This window comes from Mus caroli, chromosome 2, assembly GCF_900094665.2.
Source record: "Mus caroli chromosome 2, CAROLI_EIJ_v1.1, whole genome shotgun sequence".
NCBI classification, from domain to species: domain Eukaryota; kingdom Metazoa; phylum Chordata; class Mammalia; order Rodentia; family Muridae; genus Mus; species Mus caroli.
In genome coordinates, this window is record NC_034571.1 from 162,914,496 (window position 1) to 162,937,873 (window position 23,378).

The 23,378-nt window shown below is 43.3% G+C and overlaps 1 pseudogene; it reads right to left on the minus strand.

Moving 5' to 3' along the window:
* Window positions 1-18,829: 18,829 nt before the first annotated feature.
* Window positions 18,830-19,666, minus strand: LOC110290390 (annotated as a pseudogene).
* Window positions 19,667-23,378: the final 3,712 nt, after the last annotated feature.

Below are 23,378 nucleotides of genomic sequence, written 5' to 3' on the forward strand. Positions count from 1 at the left end.
TCTCTGTTAATTTATGTATACTTAATTGTTTTGTAAACACTGGCCAGGAGTTTGGCTAGTCCCAGACTCACAATTAGCCGTCAGTTTGCCCTTAGTTTCTGTAGGAGAGCTTTGCGATTCCTTTTCCTTTTCTGGTTCCAACTCTTTCTGCAGTTATAGACGCCGCAGTAGGGTGGGAGACAGATTCATTAGTGGGTTAGGAATTTTCCTCATCACACTGATAACTTGGAAATATTCTTGGTAACCGTTTTTCCTCATGAGATCATGGTTTTGGGGCAGCTTGGTTGGGTCAGACTTTCATAAATTGCTAGACTCCTCCTAATGGGCCATCTGCAGTTCTGAGTATTTAGCCAGGCCCTCCATCTGTATATTAAATTGACCAAGACATCAGTGTAGCAGGCAATAGGGCTCGACGGCACATGCCATACCGATGATGGCCAGAATATTAAACAACTTAGAATCTTCTCTTGGAGTTCTTCATAATTCTCTGGCATACTATGCGAGCCACTGCAGTGCCTCTCTGGCACTAAGGGTTTTAGTTTCCTTACCTTTGCTGATGTGTTTGTCGCTATGGTGACACCTCTCCTGGAGTCACAGTACTCTTACCAAATGCATTGTGTTCCTGACCCTACTGTGACAGGAGTCTGAGTTTTGTCACCATGCTTTCTCTCGCTGAGTCAGAACATTCTCAGAGTCTTTCTCTGCATGGACAATGACTCCAAAGTGGACAGATCTGCATAGGATTCGAAATGCCTTTGTTTACATCTGTCCTGTGCCATCATTCCAATCCTGCTCACACTGATGATTTCCCACAGTGAGGGTTTTCTGGTTTTGCTTTTGTTTTTTGCTTTTGTAATTTTCCTGATGGGCCATGTCATTAAATATACCTAGCAAGTCCTGAGAACTGGTTGCTATTTTAATATTATTGTTTTCTGATATTTCTAGACCGAGTGGGTTAAACTGTAAGGTATTTGCCAAACTTAGTCCCTCGGGATCCCCTTCTGTAATGGTCATTCTAAAACCCGAAGGCTGGCATCCTGAAAATCATCATAATCGGCATGACATGAAAATCTATACTACAGAGTTGCACCTCCCACAAGGCACGAAGGTTCCCTGTGCATTGTAACCTCTGGGTGATGTGCAGCATCTCAGCAATTCAACCTGGAAGCCGTTTCCTCATAGGCTTCTCATTTGGGGGGCCTGCCAATCACCACTGAATGAAGTCTCCTGACACTCTTCTCATTTTTCTTCAGGACCCTTCTCTGCACACTCCTCTTCCCTTTGTGTTCCTTTATTCACTCACTCTGTAGCTATTTAGTCTAAATAGAAACAGTTCCTCTAGGAAGGAAGCTCGTAAGACCCAGGAAATAAATGAAACTTACAAGGCTCAAGAAACCAAACAACCAAATAACTAAACAACCAAACATCTTACAAGTCTTTGGAGATTTCTCAAAATTAACAAGGTTAACAAGACCTCTTCCAAAGGTCTTATATAGCAATAATTATTGGGGAATGAAGATTCTCTGGCTGGTCTTGATACATGCAAGATGGGCAGAGAGGTCCAGGGAGGCAGCTTTTGTGAGCTGTCACTCATGTTGCCATTGGCAATTATGAGTCTTCCCCGTCCTGTAGGCAACCCCTCATGCATACCCACATAGGATCCAAGTTAGCACTGGTTCACTAGGCCAGCCCTGAGTCATCTTGGTGCCGTATCGAAGGCGAGTGACATTTGTTCTTTTCTGTTTCCTCAGTGGATCCTCTTTTGTGCTTCCTTCCCTCCACATCTACCACAGCTACTTGGTGCTATACATCATTGCAGTGCACTCCTGGAAGCAGAGCCATATGCTGTGTCTGTCTGCCAGATGTGTGCAGATGCCAGTGTGCATAATGTACAAGAGACATTTAGCAACACTTTTTAAATGATTCACTAGCTTTGGTTTGGGACACTTGGTTCTAGTCCAAAGAGGATTTCCTTCCTTTACACATGAGGCAGGTCCTTCCTGGCCTGCCCAACACCTCTGCTTCTCTGCACACACCAGTTACTCAGGCTGTGTGCTTTGTGCCTATGTGTGCCCATGAGAGTGTGCCCAGCGACTGGCCCAGTGTCATTCTTAAGTTTAAGCAAAGAGAGCTCTGTCTAAAATAACCCTTGTTAACTGCAGTTACACATGGTGTCAATAACACTCAGACAGGAGTCTGAATAAAGAACTTCTGTTCTCATAGAATCAATCCTGGCTCCAAGAAACAGCACAAGGGACTCCCCACTCCAAAAGCAAAGGAGGTGTTTACTAAGGCTGCTCATGTGAGTTTCTTTCTGAACTCTGAACTCTTCCTGTCCACTTGGCCTTGTCAGATTCCGGGCCACTGTGGTCATGCTCAGGGTACTGTCCTGAAGACTAAGGTAGGGTTTAGATGAAGGAGCAGGCAGTGTCGCATGGACCGGTCTCCCTCTGCTAATCAGATCATCCATATTTTATATTTACCAACTGCTTGGAACGTCTTTGTTGGGAAGAAGTTACTCATTGGAAAGAGTCTGGGCGATGCTGAAAGGCATCTTTTACAATTTAGGCACGCAGTGGGAAGATTTATAATGTATTTTCTTTTTGACTCCTTCCAGCTGCCTGGAGCAAACATTCATCTTCCATTTCCTTTAATGGGATCTGACTTGTGACATCATGTTCGGAGAGGCTGCAGTTTAATGGCTGAGTTTTCTCTCTAGCATACATACATACATTATGCAGAGGCTCCAGGACTCCATTTATTTTATTCTACTGTTTAGGACTACAGATGCCAACTACACAGGGGGCTTCCCTCTCTTAAGACCTCATTGAGAGTAGGCTGAGGCATGTCATAAACAAACACACTACATGGTGTACATACTGGTTCTTGGCTAGCACAAGCATGGCTTGGTCTTACAGTTGAGTCCTGCACCCGGATGCCAACAGTATTTATCTTTATTAAACTCTCCAGAACAGTAGCCCAAGCCAGGTGCTCACAATCTGCATACTCACCTGGAGGGAGACTCTCCTCGACTCTCCTCAACTCTGAGATTTCTGGAGGGTAGTTTTAATGTTTGAAGCCCCTTACCCAAAAATGTTGGGCATGGTTCCAAACATAAGCTGACGCTGTGCTGCGCAGAAAATTGTAACTTGTTATGTACCTCCCAGAGGGAGCTGCAGAAGGGCTGACCATTGAAAGGACAAACCAATGACCTTCTGAGTGCCTTGAGCAAACGGCCTTCAGAATGTCTCATGACTGGGAGGGGTGGGTCTTACGGTTTAGTGCGGGAAGCACCTAGTCCTCACTAGGAGGACGGAGATTAGGTTCTCTTGACTTTAAGCAGCCAGGATGACAAGAGTGAAGACATTGGCTAATCCTTCTATTCCTAGTTCACTCTAACATGGACACAGTATTGTGTTCTCACTGTCTCATTTCCAGAGAGGAAATGACCAATGCCCAACCTGACGTTTCCACATCTCCATAGTACAGGCTGCTCACCATACTTGATACAGGTTGTTTAGTGTCAAGAGGTTCATTTAGGGACTGGAGCAATGGCTCAGCGGTTAAGAGCACTGGCTGCTCTTCCAGAGGTCCTGAGTTCAATTCCCAGCACCCACATGGTGGCTCACAACCATCTGTAATGAGATCTGATGCCATCTTCTGGCATTGGTGTATACATGCAGATAGAGCACTCATACATGAAATAAATAAATAAATCTTTAACAACAAAAAAAAGAGGTTCATTTAGAATGCAGATCTTCTGAAGTGGAGATTCATGCTGGCCTTAGGACACCCAGGCTACCCAAGAATTGCCTCAGCTCTTGCTCCTTTCCTCAGTAGGGCTGAGATGTGATGCATCTTGGCATCCACATGGTGTACCAGACAGGGCTTCTGCCCACCCATCCTTGGCTCTCTCACAGCAATGGCAAATTGGTCGCAACATAGGCATATAGATAAGGTCCAGCCAGGGGAAAAAATAAAAGCCCCCAAACAAGCCCATTTCCTTCTTTACTGCATGTTTTCTGAAAGCCAGTCTGTAGTTCTCTCTCTCTCTCTCTCCCTCCCCCCACCCCTCTCTGTTGTGGACTATGAACATTTTCATTTTCTTCTGCTAAAAAAATTAGTGCTTGAATTTAATCCTTCTTAGCATTATATCAGGAACTGGGGCAGGCCTTATGGCTCACTGGTATAAGAGCAGAGACCTAAGGTCAGTTTTTAGCATCTGTGTCAGGTCACCTGTAACTCCAGCTCCAGGGCATATGGAGCCCTCTTCTGGTCACCACAGGCCTCACATGCACAGGCTTATACATACATGCACACATACAGACATCAACAAAAATAATAAAGCTTTTAATAAAAAGGTGTTAGAGTCCATAACTGGTCAGAGTTCAGACAATAAATGTCAGTAGGGTGTTGTGCAGAATTGGGATGTGTGTGTAACCCTCCACCTCAAAGATGGCAAACTGTCCTGGAAGATGGGACAGAAACATTTTAAGAGCCAGTACTTGGGGAGAACTAGAGCTAAATACTATCTTTGGACATGTTGAGGCTACAGTAGTCATGACCTCACTGGAGCTGTGGTCATCTGCACAAGATCTACATAGGGTTAAGTCAGCTAATATTTTAGCTTAAAGGGGAAGGTACTCATAAGCCTCCACCCCTAAATGAGGAATTATGGGAAGCTGATAGCTTTGGAAGGATGGAGGGCCAGTTTTATTTAAGAGTATGACTCCTCTTAGGTTGATCACACTCCAGCAGATGGCCCCACATCCAGAACTATATGTTCAGCACAAACTATATGTTCAATAGGTTCTTGAATAGTGATTTTTTAAAAAAAGGACACAGAGTTGAGGGGGGATTGTCTCTGGGAGGAGTTGGAGGGAGAAATAGGGGTGAACATGATGTAAATACATGTTAGGAAATTCTCAGAGACATAGCACGAATATATTTTAAAGGGAGAGGAGCCCCTCCTCCCCCTTAATCCTGAAGTGGTAGAGTTAATCTGCCCACATTAACGCAGAGACGCAGAGGGCACCAGTCTGTGCAGCTCACTGTTCCATGGTGGCAGCTCAGCCTGTGAGCTCCACTTATAAAGCATGCTTTGGTCAGAAAGAACAAATCAAATAAAGCTAACATCTGAAAGCTTGATTCATGAATTTAAACTCAGCAACACATCCAGTCACACATTAAATTAAAAAATATATACACAGTGTGGTTTAGAAAAAAAGATAGCAAATTAATCCTTTGGTTTCATTTCCATGGTAGATTGTGCCTCTAAGACCTACTGTAATAGAACTTGATTAGAACACAGACAGACACTCTAGCTCATTTCTTCTCTTCCCAGAAGCCAGGCTATAGTGATCTCTGTCTCTGTCTGTCTCTGTCTCTCTCTGTCTGTGTGTGTGTGTATTTGTCTCTGCCTCTGTCTCTCTCTTTCTCTGGGATAGAGTTGATAAAACATTCTGTGACTCTACGGCACCCACAAAGAGCTGAGCTGTCCAAGCTCCCCAGCTCCAAGTGAGCACAGCTCCCCTCACCCCACCTCTAGAGACATAATTTTGCTTTTTTATTTAGTGTTTCCCTGCTTTATTACACCTGGTGTGTGGTCCAGGCCAGGCTAAGTCACCCTTTGCATCTATCCCCAAACCTGTATGAATCAGAGGCTTTCTTTGGCTTATGAAATTGACAAGAAGGCTCTTTATCTCTCTTGCCACCTTTCTGTCTCAAAGCCAGTGTTACAGCATTCCTGAAATCAAGTAAAATTCCAGATGGACCCAGCATCACCTTTTCCTTAAGGTTCAGACACGCATACCAAGACCCTTCTCCTGAGCCCCTTTAAGGATATTATTAGCTCTCATTTATTTCAAGGCTCAGACAATTAAAGAACAAGGCTGAACTGCAAAATCGCAAACATGGTTCCAAGCCAGTTTTAACAATTTCCTTCTGCTCATCCGTATACTCCAGGGTGAGACGTTTGAATGTGAACTGTAACACTAGACCACAGAGCTATAATTTTCTCATCCTTTGATATCTTTGACTCAGAGAACGGCTGCCTTCTCTTGTGAGGCTTCTTGTATTATCCAAATGAAGAAAACACCTTTAGCTGACACAATTTTAAAAACACACCATTCAAAAAAAATAAATAACATATAGTGTTTTTAATAGTTCTTATAAAGACACACAAACTGCCTTGTTTCCATTATCGGAGATATTTTTGGCACCTGTATTTTGCTCCTATGACTCACCCCTCGCTCCTCTGAAAGACACTGCCAGGTATGTACAATTTATTTCTGGTGTGCTTGCGCGGTGTTATTGTGTTCTAGAGAATGTAAAACAGCATTACAGCATGTGTCAGTCATAAGGAATGAACTCAGAGGCTCTATATGTTCATGCCAGCTCAATAAATCCCAGGCGGCAAACGAACTAGCCACTTGTTCCTTTTGCCACATACCACCTGTTCAATAGAGAGGTCCAGATGAGACGTCTTACCCTGGTATCTAGAATCTTGGCATGAAGGCTCTGGACTTTGCTTATCTTTCTCTGGAAACTTTCATTGACCCAAAGGACTATGGCAAGCCAAGTGTCCAGTGAGACCATCTTGCACAGATCTGACCATCCAGATGTTTTGAACACTAGAAAACAACTGGGGCTCCTGTCAGTATTCTACACCATGCAACTGTTGAGTTCTACCCTCTCCCTGCTCATGATTTCTCACATGCTTGGCCTGTGGAAAGCCTAGGATTCTGGGCAGGTCATGTGGCTCAGCTATGCCCTGGGAAAAGATTGACCAAATCTCAGAAAAGTGAAGTGAACCATGGCTGGCAGTTTCCTGGTCCAACTGAGAGAAACAGTGTCTTAGTTAGGGTGTTAGTGCCGTGAGCAGACACCATGACCAAGGCAACTCTTATAAGGACAACATTTAACTGGGGCTGGCTTATAGGCTCAGAGGTTCAGTCCATTATCATTAAGGTGGGAACATGGCAGCATCCAGGCAGGCATGGTGCAGGGTTCAACATCTTCATCTGAAGGCTGCTAGTGGAAGACTGACTTTCAGGCAGCTAGGACTAGGGTATTAAAGCCCATACCCACAGTGACACACCTACTCCAACAGGGCCACACCTATTCCAACATGGCCACACCCACTCCAACAAGACCACACCTCCGAATAGTGCCACTCCCAAGGCCAAGGATATACACATCATCACAGAGACCTTGCTACCTGTGTTAGCAAAAAAGTGTTTAAGAGATTAGAGCAGAAATTATCTAAAGTTACCATAGCCTACAGAATACATTCTATGTGCTTTTTCTTCTTACGTATGTGTATGTGTATGTGAGGGATGTGGAGAGTATGTTTATGTATGTTGTATGGAGGGGTGCGTGTGGATATGTGTGCACATGTCTTCAGAGGCCAGAGGTCAACCCTGAGTGTCTTTTCTTAGGAACTGCCCACCGTTTGTCTTGGAACAGGCCTTTAGCTGAGCTGGTGCTCACTCACTAGGCTAAGCTCCCCAGCATGCAGCCCAGGGACCTGTCTGTTTCTATGTTCACAGCACAGGGATGCTGCCCCACCTAGCTTTTTATATAGGCTCTGCGGTGTAGGTTCTTTTGCAACTGACTACCTCCCCAGCCCTTTGTTTCTTCTGAATGATGGCCTTTTGTTCTTTAATGATTCACTGGTGTCAACAGAGAAGGCTGTGAAGGGAATTCTAGGAATGAAACTCTGAGCCCACCAGTATACACGCTGGGTAACTCAGCCTAGGGTGGGCCTGGCAGAGACCGTGGAAATTATTCTGAATGTTCTCACATCGCTGCAGGAATTGAAACACGCTCTAACAATCATCTCTGCATTCCATGGAATATGAGGTCAAAGAAGTGAAGACCATCCTAGCATCCCATCAACCCTGGAGCAGTAGAAGAATATACAGTAATAGCAGAGGAAACAGCTGGAGGCATGTAGCAAGAAGACAGGAGGCCAAGAAGACAGAAGGCCTGAGAGAGAAGACAGGAGGCTGAGAGAGAAGACAGAAGGCCTGAGAGAGAGGACAGGAGGCTGAGGCTGACAGTAGACCATCAAACAATATTCATTTGAAGATGACCCAGCTATCCATGAGGGCCTAGTTTCTAAGATGGAACAATGTCCTATGGTCACAAGATCACTCACAGGATTCTGAACCCTGAGAAACAACCACTGTTCCTGAACTCAGTCCTCCTACCAAGAGCTCTCCCACCCCACCCCCTGCCATCCTTCCTTCCCTCCCTGCTTCCTAACTTGCTTCTCTAAAGGAGTTTTCTCAGTCTGAGATGACTTTGGGTAATTTTCCATGGAGTCCTAGAAGAACTTAATGGGCACAACAAACTCTTCTAAACTGGCTGGGCTCTGTTTTGTTTTGTTTTGTTTGTTTTTCAGAAGTTGGGATTTGAATTTTGAGCACCCTGTCTGAGGGTGCAGGGGAGGTTAGCAAGCCTAGCTACATGGGCAGAGGGTGGCTTTGGCATCTTTATCTCTCATCCCATATAAAGTAAGCCTAAACAGGTCAGAGTGACTGATTGCTTCGGGGGATATTACCAACAAGTGGTGAGACTGAAGGCCTGATTCACACTCCAGGGTTTTTTGCCAATGGGAGAATTTTCCATGCTAGTTGGAATTCTTGGAAAAAAGCCTTGCAGAAGTCCAAGGGTTTATGCCTCCAGATACCACAGGGGTCTCATGATGGGGTGCGGTACTTTTCTATGGAACCCCAGAGCCTTCCAGAGCTGCTGGAGGGGAGAGAGAAAACTTGTATTTTGTTTTAAAAACTAGTGCCCAGATGCTGCTCTAGGCTCGTCCTGACTGTGAGGCTCGGAGGGTGGGTCCTTAATAACAGTACCTCACCCGTGTACCTGTGGGAGAAGAGAAGGACTTCAGTAGGTGAAGCCCTTAGAATGGTGTTTGGTTCCCCGGGCCCACAATGGAAATGGGATTCCTGCCTCTAATGCCCTTGAACCTGGGTGCAGTGCTCAGAATGACCTTCTCCAAGAATCCATCCATTGGTGCTTCTTGTGAATGTTTCATTGACTCTGTGGTGATGCTTTCCACCTTAGTCCTCACCAAAATCAAACTGGGTAAATATCCATCAGTTGTTCTGCTGAGCGTGTTCTAACTGGATAGTTGTGGACTGACCATTCCCTAACTTGCAAGAGCAGGTGATAATGAGAAGTATAACACCATGCCTAGATGATGCCATCAGGATGGGGGAGTGTGCTATCACCTTTATAATGATAATGATTTACAACTGTGTATATGGCTTATATACTGTATTCTGGAAGGTTTCATATTTTTGAGTGGAAAAATCTTACATATTTTTCATATTAAATATCTTACAAAATACCACACAGATTTTACACACACACACACACACACACACACACACACACACACACACACATATATATATATATATATATATATATATATATATATATATATATGATGGCTCTTGAAATTGGGGTGTAGTGCTCATTGGCCTGAAACTGGCTCAGTAGGCTAGCAGACATTTGCATTATGATTCATAACAGTAGCAAAATTGCAGTTCTGAAGTAGCTACGAAATAATTTTATGGTTGGGGGTCACCACAACATGAGGAACTGTGTTAAGGGCACACAGCATTCTGGAGGTTGAGAACCACTGCTCTAGAGTGTGCAAAGAGAGTTGAAGTACCACTGGCATTTGTTTCTGCTTGTCATGTGTCCCGGGGTTTGTTCAACAGCGGGAGGCCCATGAGTAGGACATGGGGATCATGGTCATTGTGTGCAGTGTGCTTTTGTTTCGTTCATGTCTGATACAAACTTTCTATTCATAGCTAAGCCTGCTCCCAGTTATACCTCAGAGGCGACTTTGATGGTGCCTGACAGGGACCTTTAATTGTGGTCTACCTGGTAACCTTTTCCTATAGTACCATGGGCTTTGCTTAATTAGATGTCACATTGAATTTAATATATTTTTTAGAAAGGTTAGGTATTTATTTATTCATTTGTCATGTGTGTGTGTGTATAAAACCATGCATATGTGAATAAAAGAACAATTTGTGGGGTATCTGTTCTCCTCTTCTACAAGGTAGCTCCCCAAATTGTTAAATTTGGCAGCAAGCCCCTTTATCCACTAAGGCAGTGGTCCTCAACCTTCTTAATTCTGTGATCATTTAATACAATTCCTCATGTTGCGGTGAACCATAACTTTTAAATCATTTCATTGTTACTTTATATCTATAATTTCGCTACTATTTTGAATCATAATATAAACATCTGACTTGCAGAATTTCGGATACACAGTCCCCCAAAGGGGTGGTGACCCACAGGTTGAGAACAGTGGCACTAAGCCATCTTGCTGGCCCCAAACAACATTTAATGTTCCAAGATTTGCCAGAGCAAGGCCGGAAGGCATTATATTGTCTGTGTAGAACTCCCTTTTGTTTGTCTTTTGATGCAAACATAAGGCATATCTGAATGAAAATAGAGTATAGCTGCTTTCTACTTTTATATTGATAGGAATAGTGGGGAGAGATCCAGGAAGTCCGCAGAAAGCTTTTTTTTTTTTTTTTTTTCCCAGATAGACCTGTGCACTGGTGATTTCCTTGATCTTCCTTTGGCTCGCAGGTCCTACTCATCAGAAGGCAGCTGAGATTATGCAAGAGTGGCCAGATGATTTCAGAACGCCAGGCCGTGCGTTCCCCTGCGCAGCTTGTCAACAGGGAAGGGTACAAATTGCAAGTCGGTGTGAGACTGTGCCCAATCCAAGCCATGAGTTGTTTTTTTAAACAACCTGGGGAGAAAAAGAAAAATAGCCAATTCAGAAGAGAGAAAGCAAGCGCGCTTCGGAGTGGCAGTTTGGAAAGGTGACAACTGGTTTAGCGTAAAAAAAAATACCCTCCCATAAGCTGAAGCATTCATATTAATTAGGGAATATGCTGAAGGGTAAAACAGAAGCCTGCTGGAGTGCAGCTGGCCCATGACCTCACATCCGGTCTGCAGAATAACCACACAGAGTGTGAGTGAGACAGGTATGGAAACCGAGCAAGCATGCGTGTCCCACGGTCATTTCTAACAGTGGAAGGTTACACTTGCTGAAATTATGTGTTTTCTATATTTGGGAGTTTCACCCTAAGGTCAGTTTTGTAAGTCCCGAGGGCAATCTGGGCCAAATACCAACCTTGCCCCTTCCCATAGCACCGTGACTCCAGGCATGGCCCTTTCGTCTCTGGGGTGTGTTCACCTACCTGGACCTTTGCTGATGAGTTGTTCTGTGGGAGACTGACATCAATAATGGTGGGAGGCATTTTCAGACAGACAAAAAAAAGGCCACTCATTGCCACTTAATCTTCAGGATTCTCTGACTTTGTCAAGGCCTTACTGTTCAGACTGCAGGATTTGGCAGGGTAGGAGTTTATGTCTGTTTGAGAAGATTTCCAAACAAAGAGAATTTGGCCTTGCAGGTTGAGCGGAGAAAAGGCATTTTGAGTGAGCGCACCTTAGTCAAGTTTCCATAACAGACTCCATAGCCATGAAGTCTATGTCCAGATAAAAATGCACGCGTATAGCTGTTAAATAAGTCACATGCAAAACAAACAAGTGGATTCAAAGGTATGAGCAGCAGCCGATGGAAAAATATTTTCACTTGATTTAAAAAAGCCGCAGTGAAAAGGGTGTGCATGTACTCTTAAGGCCGCAGATGATGAGAAAGGCTCACGTGAGTGAGCACCTGCTCTGCTGTAGGGACCTCCCCAGGAAGCCCAAAAGCATTATCTCAGGGCCCTGGAAAGGAATGATCATGGCACAGCAGGAAGTCTTAGGGTTGTCAATCAACATTCCGGGATCCATGCCCCTGCAACTGGGAAGCATCGCTGGTCTCCATCCAATCCATCACTCCACAGAGGAAGCGCAATGCCAAGACACGGGTTACCTTCTATACTGTTAGGTCACAACCTGCTAGATAAGTGACGTCAACCTTTTGGCAATGAAAGTACCCTACAGTATTCCTATTACAAGTTGACTGTTTGAGCTGGGAAACCATACTTATACCTCTCCCAACGTATCGCTCAGTGACCAACTTGCACCATATAATATAACTTGCACACACACATGCACACGTGCTCACACACATAGAATTCCATGGAGATTTGATCCACGGGACTCATGACTAATTTGTATTAGTCAGTCAATTTCAACTGTTTTACTCACTTGACCTCAGCCTTGAGTCACTCTGATCTGTTCGCCAAGACTCCACAGCACCTTGTTGTGTCATCGGTGACTCTCAATCCACCCTACAGAATGCCATGAGAGGCACTCACTGTTCCCTTGACTGAAACAGGCTCCACAGGGAACCTGGCTAACTAACCTAAGTTATTAAATAAATGATGAGACGTTGGTTTTTTTTTAAACTTATCATCCTGAATTAATATCACAGGAATGTTGAGGTTGCTATTTTTATCACAATTTTCATTCACATTTTTGGCAATTTTGGCTCTAAGTAATAGAGACTCAATGAGAATTGATAACGTTTTAGAAAATGTGTGTGTCTGTTTCTTTTGAGAGTATGTGGGAACATGAAGTATGTGTGTGTGTGTGTGTTCTATCTATGAGTCTGTAGTTATCTGAGGGCTCAGAGGGAGGGAGTACATACAGATTAGAGAGACTGAAATGGAAACCATGAACTTAATGACTAAAAATGATTTCCTTCATCCCTCAGGAGTGAATAGGATCTCAGCCTCATGCATGTCCACACATGTAAGTTATTCTTTTTCTCTCCAAAGTTCAGGCTTTCCTGCTTTTCAATGCATGTGGTAGGAAGTACCCACGCCGGCACATAGGTTCTCTGTTGAGTAGCTTCTCCATCCTCCTAGTGTCTTATAAGATGCGTGAATCAGTGAGCACTCACAGCAGTTCTACAGGAAGCAATTGCTTGGTTGCACGGCTGTTCTTGGAGCAGTGTTTGGCACGTAGGTCTGAGGCAGTGCTGCTCAAGCGATGCAGTCAATTGCTGAAACTTTTTGGAGGTCCTCTCCGTAGACCTTCTGTGTGATCCGGTAATCTTGCATCTTGGTGCATATCCAAAGGCTACACCTATCAGTGTGTGGAGGAGGCAGTATACTCCCATGTTGAATGGAGTGGTAGCCCCATTAGCCAACATTCAGGAATCGATTTAAGTGTCTGTCAGGGGACAAATGAATAAAAGAGATACGTTTTGTCTATATACACAATTGAATAATGTTGAGACATAAAAATAAATCCCAAGTCTGGAGAGATGTCTCTATTGTTAAGAGGACTGGCTGGTCTTACAGAAGACCTGACTGTGGTTCCCAGCAACCTCACTGGACAACTCACAAGTGCCTGTAACCCCAGCAACAAGGGATGGGCTGTTCCCTTCCAGCACGGCTAAACCTAAAGGACACCATGTTAAAGACAAGAAAGCAGGACCAGAGTAACACCAATTACGTAATATCAACTCTAAATGGAATCTTAATAGGTATAAATCATAGAAAATGGAGGCCAGGGCTGGGAAGACTGGTGAAAGGGTCAAACCGTCAGCTGGGACGAAGTGGTAAGTTCAGAGGCGTCGTCTTTGGAAATTGCTGATAGGAAGTTTATATGCTCACTGTAACAAGCCCAATTGGTTTGCCAGCCAGTCTATAATTCATATGTCGGAACATTGTGTTATATACCATAAATAAAAATAAATACTGTCAGTTACAAAAATGAAAAATAATTTTTTGGGGTTTTTCAAGACAGGGTTTCTCTGTATCGCCCTGGCTATCCTGGAACTCACTTTGTAGACCAGGCTGGCCTCGAACTCAGAAATCCGCCTGCCTCTGCCTCCCGAGTGCTGGGATTAAAGGCATACACCACCACACCCGGCGAAAAATAAAATTTAAAAAGTTAAGCCAAGCAGACAAAAGAAAACAAATGGACATATCGATCCTTCTAGAGTCTCTTTTGTGTTCAGAGCCCAAGTGGAGTCTCTTAAACCAACAACTGATGTAGCTGACCTGCCTCCTCAGTGAGCTTGGGTGCGAGGTGGCATGGGCTTTTGTTAACTCATCCAAGGCTGTTGGAAATGATCCTCTGAGGGGTAACCTGGGGCATGGTGTTGCTCATGGGGTGAGTGCTGTGGAGGGTTACAGAAAGCAGTGGTCAAGCCTATGGTTCCTTCCAGGAGCTTGTTTAGACATTGCCTTGCATAGATATTGTTTGATGGCATCTAGAATGTTCTGTGAAGACGTGTCTCCTGTGCTTTCTAAATATCCCGAGTTGATCAAGCTGCTGTTTGGAGCTTTCTCCTGTATGAGAATGGAGACGGTAGGGAAGGACGATGGTATGAAAACATAGCATAATGCCAGGTGGAGGTTTTTCACTTAGTGCTTACATTAGCATTTCAACCTGAAAGTCTGACAGCTGGGAGATCGCAAGACCGTTATTTGTGTCCCCTTCATCTTTCTGCATGTGAGCTCCTTAAACAGGGACTCCTCTGAGGAGCTGTGGGAGCTCTGTGTGAAGCCATTGTTGAGAAGCAGGGAGACTCCCATAGCAGTTTTTGCCACACAGCTTCTCGGCAGAGCTGTGTGCTCAGAGATTTAGTAAATTACGAGATTTCCTAATTACGGGATTAATTGTGCTTAGGGATCCTCATGCATTAATTAATTGAAACAAAAATCAAGAAATTAAGGAAAGTAGATGTGGTTTAGACAATGAAAGAAAAGAGGCAAAGTCAAAGATGGAGACTGTTGCGTGATTACACTCTTCTGGGGATTTGCGTAGCGTGTATGCGTGATTACAGTCAGAGCATATGAAAGGGTCCATGGAGCTTGGAGTGTACAGCCCACTGTGAGTTTGCCTCAACCATGAGGGCCCCTCCTCCATCTCTCTCCACCCATGTGATCATGAGAAATACAGCATGCATACTAAGTTAGTTATAGGGTTTTTTAAAAATAAAGAATTATTTATTTATTTTATGTATATGAATGCATTATAGCTGTCTTCAGACACACCAGAAGAGGGCATCAGATCTCATTACAAATGGTTGTGAGCCACTGTATGGTTGCTGGGAATTGAACTCAGGACCTCTGGAAGAGCAGTCAGTGCTATTAACCTCTGAGCCATCTCTCCAGCCCCCTTTAGTTGTAGTTTCATTAAGCAATGAGTATTACCACTAATACTGATCAGGAGGAAGGTTGGGAAGAGGTCTGAGAGACATTTGGGTGGAGGAGACAGGATGCCAAATAGTAATGAATTTGCCAATAAATTGATTGTAAATCTCAGATGCCAAATAGCAATGAATTTGATTATAGAGTGATTATAAATCTCAGATGCCAAATAGTAATTAATTTGATTATAGAGTGATTATAAATCTTGGATGCCAAAGAGTAATGAGTTTGATTATAAATTGATTATAAATCTGTTAAGTCATATGTCTTCATCTGTGTGCGGGGATTTTTTTCTTTCTTGAGACAGGGTCTCACTATGTAGCTTTAGTGACTTGGAACTTACTGTGTAGACAAGATTGGTCTGTCACTCACAGAGATCCACCTGCCTCTGCCTCTCAGGTGCTGAGGCTACAGATGTAGTATACTACAGGACACTAAAGATTTGTTTATCTTCATTTTATGTGTATACATGTTTTGCCTGTGTGATTATCTGGGCACCATGTGTGTATAGTGTCCGTATAGAGCAGCGGGAGAAAATAGATTCCCAGGAATGAGAGTTAAAGATAGATGTGGGTGCTGGGAACTGAACCTAGGTCCTCTGGAAGAGCAACAAAGGCTTTAAAGCATTGAGACATTTCTCCAGCCCCCAAGATGGGAATAGATTTTTTTTTTAAAGTCACTTGAGCTTTTTGTATGGTAGCCATTTTATCAGAATCTACTCTCTTCCCTCCTTTTAGTTGCTCCCAAGGAGGCCTAAATCTTGCAAATGAGTTACTATAAAAGCAATTGAACATTCTAGGTAAAAACGAAGGCCAGATATATCGAATCCTTTATATAGAAAGAAACAGCAATAAGTCTTGATACGGTGCCCCATACAGTTTTGTCGATGAGATGAAATAGCCTCACTGAGTCTGTGGAGTGAATCCCAGCCCTCTTTATTTCTAGGACAATCACTGCAGCCCATGGATTCTTCAGAGCAACCTAAAGTGTTAGAGATTTGGGAGCTTGTGACCGAATCCGCTGCGAGTCTCCTGCCATGTAGTCCCTGCTTTGACTTTTCTGATGTCTTGAGAGAATTATTGAGGGGAAACGTTCTGGTTTCTCGTCCTTGCTGCAAGCAAGTGATGTGTTCAGCTATGTGCTTCTTGTAATCATCATTATTCCCTCTCTAAAAGGTTTTTAACTTGTGTGTATGCACGTGTGCATGTGTGTGCATGTATCCCCACCCCCAACCCCGACTCCACATGACCTCCCCACTTCCTAGGGCCTCAAGTCTCTTGAGGGTTAGGTGCATCTTCTCTCACTGAGTCAATACCTGGCAGTCCTCTGTGTGTATATGAATATGTGTAGGGGGCCTCATATCAGCTAATGTATTCTGCCTGGTTGGTGGCTTAATGTCTGAGCAACCTCGGGGGTCCAGGTTCGTGGAGACTGCTGGTCTTCCTATGGAAATTGGCTCCCATGATGTAGAAAATCCTAAATAAGTTCAAAGAATTCCCTGAAATAATAAAGACATTGGAGGTTTTGATTTTGAATATTTTTCCCCATTGTGGGTTTTGTTTTAAGATAAGTTACTATTTCTCTGTGTTGTAAACTACTATAGGAATAAACTTTGAATTATTTCTGAGAAACTAATAAATAAACCAAATCACTTACAGATGTCCACATTCTTAGTAGAATTAGATTCAAACATCGAGTTTTACCCTTAACAAATACACAAGCAATTGATGTAATGTTCTTGCTCATTTGGCTTTAATGTTGAGAAGACAAACTTTGATAACAGATTGCTTAATATTGCGCTTGGTAAAATTTTGCTGACAGTGCAACTAAGCAACCAACTTCTTGAATTATTTATTATTATTCTTGTTTTTTTGGCACATGGCTGAACTGTTTTAGTAATATCTGTGAAGAGATTAGAGAAGGCATGACCCTCTCCTAACATACCAGATGTTTTTTTGTTTTTTGTTTTTTTTTAAAGCATATCTTTAAAGATCTTCTTTAAAGCAAGAAGTTCTGCTGTGGTGGTTTGAATAGGAATGGCCCCTGCAGGCTCACACATTTTAATGCTTTGCATCAGGAAGTATCATTATTTAGAAGGATTAGGAGGTGTGGCCTTGTTGGGGTAGGTGTGGCCTTCTTGGAGGCAGTGTGTCACTGTGAGGGTGGGCTGAGGTTTTAGAATTACAAACCAGGCCCGGTGGCCCTTTCTTCTCCCGAAGCCTGAGATGTACATGTCTCAGCCACTTACTTCTCCAGCATCCTGACTGCCTGCATGCTGCCCTGCTCTCTACCATGCTGGCAATGAACTCAACTTCTGAAACTGTAAGTGAGCCTCGCCTAATCCTTTTATAAGAGATACCTTGGTCACTGGGTCTCTTTACCACATTAGAATATGGACTAAGACAGCTGTATTTATTCATGTCTAGCATGTGGTCTTATACTTGGTAGGTGTTCAGCAAATGCACATAGTGTTGATATCTATGGACTTGGATCTTAGTGCTTCCTAACCACAGAATCAACAGCATTAAATTTAGACACGTAGACATGATGAGACATTGGAGGAATGGTGTTTGAAGGTGTGCTGTTTAAAAGGTTTGCTCTGTTCCACAGGAGGGAGGCTAGTCCACAATCCAAAGCAGAGAGAAATGAATGCGATTGTGTGTAACTTGCTTGCTTGTGCTTAGCAAGTTTCTCTACTTTTAGATGGTCCAGGATGCCTTGTATAGGGAATGGCACTGCTCACAGTGGGCAGGATCTTACTAATGATTTAACTTATTTAACGCAGTTCCCACATATATGTCAAGAAGACCAACTGGAACAAGCAAGCGAGCACACCCGGATTCTTCTTGGTTGTATCAACTGGACAGTTAACTATCAATTACAGCATGCAAAAGTGATATTAGCTCAGTTTAAAAGGGGTACAAACATCAGGCCCAACATTTCCCCCTTTTACTGTCTTAATGAAGGGACCATTACTTACTCTTTGAGAGCATTCCACCCATCACGGCATGTATAGCATGCTTTTTTTGAAGTTTCTTCAATTGTTTCCTCTTGTGGCACACGCTCTCAGTCTCATGTCCAAATCTCTAGGATTGTTTTGCATTTCCAAATGGTCTCTTACCTTGAGAGTTTCTTGATATCTTGAATTCCACCTCTGCCAGAAACTCTGCTCTTCATGTGTGGCATGCACCAAGTCAGATGTTCTGACAATGTCCCAGCCTGGATAGCAGCCCTCACCACTGCTTCTCAGGATACGGAAATAGGCCCTGAGCAGCACAGCTCCCTGAACTGTTTCTCCTTCTCCAGCCCACTACAGTAGCAGACGTTACTACTCTTTCCATTGGAATCCTTTCTTTCATTTACTTGCTGACACTCCACATACCCTCCATATGCTCTGTGCTCAAGACTCTGTCTGATAGGAGTCATGGCTGTTGATGGCTTTGAAGCTCAGAGAAGTCACACTGCATGACATTGTCCTCTGAGCCTAACAGCCATGGCTGTACTTTCTTTCTCTTTCTTCCTTTCTTTCTTTTTCTTTTTCTTTTTCTTTTTCTTTTTCTTTTTCTTTTTCCTTTTCTTTTTCTTTTTCTTTTTCTCCCCCCCCCTTTCTTTCACAGACTTAATTCTTTTATTTTCTTGTACAAAACCCTTATGTGTTATGTAGCCATAGCTGAAGCCTGGGTCCTCTGAACAGAGACTCTGGTGTGAGTTTTCACAAGATGATCAGTGAATTCCTGATAAGGAGACTTGGTGAAGACAGTCTCTTTCCAGAGGTCGGGGGTCAGGTAGCTGTAAGTCTTAGAGATGACATCAAAGGTGGCCTTGGCAAAGTTGCCCAGGGTGGCAGAGCAGCCTCTGGCTGAAGTGTAGCAGTCATCTATACCGGCCATTATCAGGAGCTTCTTGGGCACAGGAGCAGAAACAATGCCAGTGCTTCTGGGGGCAGGGATGAGATGCACCTGCACAGAGCCACAGTGGCCTGTCACCTTGCATGGAACAGTGTGGGGCTTGCCAATCTTGTTCCCCCAGTAGCCTGTCTGCACAGGGACAATGGAAAGCTTGGCCAAGATGATGGCCCCTCAGATGGCAGTGGCAACCTCCTTGGAGCACTTAACACCAAGATCAATGAGACCATTGTAGTCCCCAACAGCAACGAATGCTTTGAACCTGGTCTGATGGCCAGCCCGAGTCTGCTTCTGCACTGTCATGATTTCCAGAACCTCATCCTTTAGGGATGCACCCAGGAAGAAGTCAATGAGCTCAGACTCCTTAATGGGCAGGGAGAACAGGTAGATCTCCTCCAAGGACTTGATCTTCATGTCCTTAACCAGGCGGCCCAGCTTGGTGACGGGGATCCACTCCTTGTCTTCAGCTTTACCTCCATGAGCCCCGCGGCCTCGGCCACGACCTAAGACCACTGCGCTGCCGCGGCCTCCTAATCCTGGGCCCCTGGGTCCTCCGGGCCCTCCTGCTACACCGGCTTCATCTGCCATTTGGTGTTTTCCTGAAGAAGAAGGCTGTACTTTCAAGAGACCTTGAAGATTAGATCTCGACCTTTAAGAGGATGGGTTAGAGAGGGTCATTGGACCCTCACCTAAGATTCCAGGTATTCTATCCATTACCTTTTGGGCTAGTTTTCTGTAATTCTTCCTTAGTTGCTCATGGTCTTGTGATTGGGAGGTACCAGAGTATATTGAGTACTGAAAGTTAACGGAAAGTTGGGAAATATGTCTATGCATCTCTGGGAGGCCATTATCCACAGTGCGGAGGCTTCTCACTGGTGAAGCTGCTTCAAGGTCACCCAGACACCTACAAGTAAGTGTTCACCTAAGCTCCATAAGTAAAACCATCCAACTCACTGACTCCAGAAGTCAGACTTGGGTGGACTCTGGGCTGTCATTGGCCTCCTGTATGTTCATCACAATGGTCACATAGCTAAAGAATGGTAGACATAGGGGTCAAATTCAGCATTGACTTCTAGAATAAAAACTACGATGTAATAGGAAGTTGATGGACATTTCCCAGCATTCCCATAATCTAGAGATGCTACACGTAGAGAAAGATGACTGGCTCATTGGTTATACCCCTTCAGCTTGTTACATTAAACTTAGTCTATGGATCTCAGCTTTCTACACTGGGTTGTAAAACCATACAGGGCTGAAAAACCAACAGCAGCAGTAAATGTTTTCTGAACAATACACAAAAAGCAAATATTAACTTAAAGTGGTGTGCATGAAAATCTCAGAGGTTTCTGACAGTGTGCTCCTGTGTTGCTCAACAGGACTCCACTTCAGTGTTGGTTCTGAGCACACAGAATGATATTTTTAGAGTGCATACCCTCATGCCATGGACCAACAAAGGCTGCCCCAAATGCTTCAACTCAGATTTGGAACTACAACATTATGGACTGCAGGGTTTCTACTGTAAATCTTTTTATAGGATGTTTTCTGTTCTTATGAAGGCACAATGGTTGTATTACAGATAATAAAGACTTTAAAAAATACTTTTCTCAGTATCATTCCTTAGCATGGATGCAACAATTATTGCAGTTTCGGATTATGCTGTTTGGGAATGTTTGTTTTTGAAAATTTTGTTTGTTGACTTTTTAAAAAAGTCATTAGGGCTAGAGAGATGGCACAGTGGTTAAAAGCACACCCGTGTTGCTATGGCAGAGAATCTGGATTCTGCTCCCGGCAACCACATGGTGGCTCACATCTGTCTTTAGCTCCAGTTTCAGGGGAGCCAATGCCCTCTTCTGACCTCTGCAGTCACCAGAAGTGCACAAACATATATGTGGACAAAAAAACTCATACACATAAATAAGTAAATCTGATTTTTTAAATCATTAAATTAAATTTTCTTTGGATTAGGTCAGAATATGCATTAATATTTGAAGTGACCCTGGAAATGTTTCTATGATTTGGTGCTACATTCTTATGTGGTGTGGTCTTCTCGTTACTGATAACTGAAAATCCAAAATGCCAGGGAGCTCTCACAATTGTTGAAGATGCTCTCTGAGAGGCAGTATCAAACATTCAGCCAGGATATAGCATTTAATGTATAGAATCATACCCGTCTCTGTAATGTGCAAATGGATCACCATCTCTTATAACTGTAAAATTAAGAAATTCATCTGTACTTGAAAATGTACTTCTGTCATTAGCAAAAAGATACAATTATATATATATACACACACATATATATATTAATTGTTTTTAAAATGAATTCTTTTATAATTTAATATTAGTAAGTGTTTGAATGTGTAGTCTTATTTTTGTGAAAAACTTTCTCAGACATAAAGAACTCAAAGGACAAAGATGGAGCAGAGGCTGAAAGAATGGGCAACAAAATTACTAGCCCAACTTGATACCCATCCCATGGACAGGGACTAATCCCTGACAGTATTAATGATAGTCTCTTATGCTTTCAAAGAAGAGCCCAGCAAAACTGCCCTGTGAGAGGCTCCACCCAGCACTGACCGAAAGAGACATAGAGACCCACATTCAAACAGTAGATGGAGCTTGGCAAATCTTGTGGAAGAGTTGGGGGAAGGATTGAGGAACCCAAATGGATAGAGACTCCACAAGAAGATCAATAGAGTCAACTAGTCAGGACCACTGTGGGGTCTCAGAGACTGAACCACCAACCAAAGAGTTTACATGGGCTGGACCAACCCCCAACCCCACACTGTGCAACTTGATCTTTATATGGGTCCTACAACAACTGGAGTGTGTGTGTGTGTGTGTGTGTGTGTGTGTGTGTGTGTATGTGTGAGCTATTCTTGATTATATTGCCTGCCTGTGGATCCTGTTCACCTAACTGGGCTGCCTTGTCTGATCTCAGTGGGAGATGATGTGCCTAGTCCTGCAGTGACTTGAATTGCCAGGGTGGGTTGGTGTCCAGGGTGGGTTTCCCCTTTCTCAGAGGAGAATGTGGAGGGAACAGGGGTGCTATGTGAATGAGTACTAGGAAGAGAGGGGAGCTGTACTCAGGATGTAAAGTAAATAGATAAATAGATTAATGGGAAAAAAAGCTTGAGATTGGGAAGAAATTTAAAAGCTACTATTGCCCATCTTAACCATACCTGAGCAGGTGTGTCATAGATTAGAAAAGGCTTCATGACACCATGTGGCATATTTACAAAATGTAGCAAATTCGTCCTGTGAGATATGACCATATGGAGAGAAAGGGATACATAAGAATAATTGTAAATAAAGATTACAGTGAACAACAGAAGCAGTTACTCATTGGCTTCTCCTGTACAGTCATAAAGCATAGGGTGGTGGTCTCTCACTGTATCTTGACTGCAGGCATGGGCTGTGTATTAGAAATGGGAGGTCTAGGGCAGCCTAGCTGATCTATTTTGCCTATATCCTTTATGGAAAAAACCAGGGGAGCCATTAAAATTCAGGCAGCTATTCATAGACAATTCTTTCTTCTACACTGCCAGTTCTCACTCACTTTGATTGTGTGTTGACTTCTGTTCAGGGTCCAGATAAAGCTATCAGTGAAGGTCTGGAAGATTCTAGAGAAATGTGATTGTTCAGAAGTAGGAGTTGGGGCTCTAGGGATTTCAAGAACAGATTTTGTTCTTCTTTCATTTATAATCCCGCTTTTGCTCACCACAGACCTCACCGAAGGGTACTTGCTTCTTGAACTTCCAAATCAACATTTATTTACCTGCCAAGCTATGACCTGGTTTCTCTGTGGTGGCCTCTCCCTGAGGACTAAGGAGAAGTAGGTTATGATTATCCCTATGTGCATGGACATTTGAAACAGAAGAGATATATAGATACTGGACTACAGGTCTATATAGTTTGAGAATTGTATACAAAGGCATTCGGGTCATATTTATATGAATACTATATTTACATGTTTATATCAATATATTTATACTTTGCAGATATGATTAGAAACTTAAAGCTATCAAATATGCAAATAGATTTGGAACTCAGGAGCTTCAAGTTGCAAGTTATGATTTTGTGAAACAGGAAGATAGTCTCAGACAAGTAGGGCATTATCCACTATTTGATTTTTTTTACACTCATACCTCTATTTATGTATCAATTATAATGGTGTTTATACAAACTGGACACATTGGCTTGAGGTTGTCCAGTGTTTTTCTGGAAACTACCTCCTATGACTGTATTTCACACAGAATTTCAGCACGAATTCTACTCTGAATAAATGCCTCCATTTTTTATA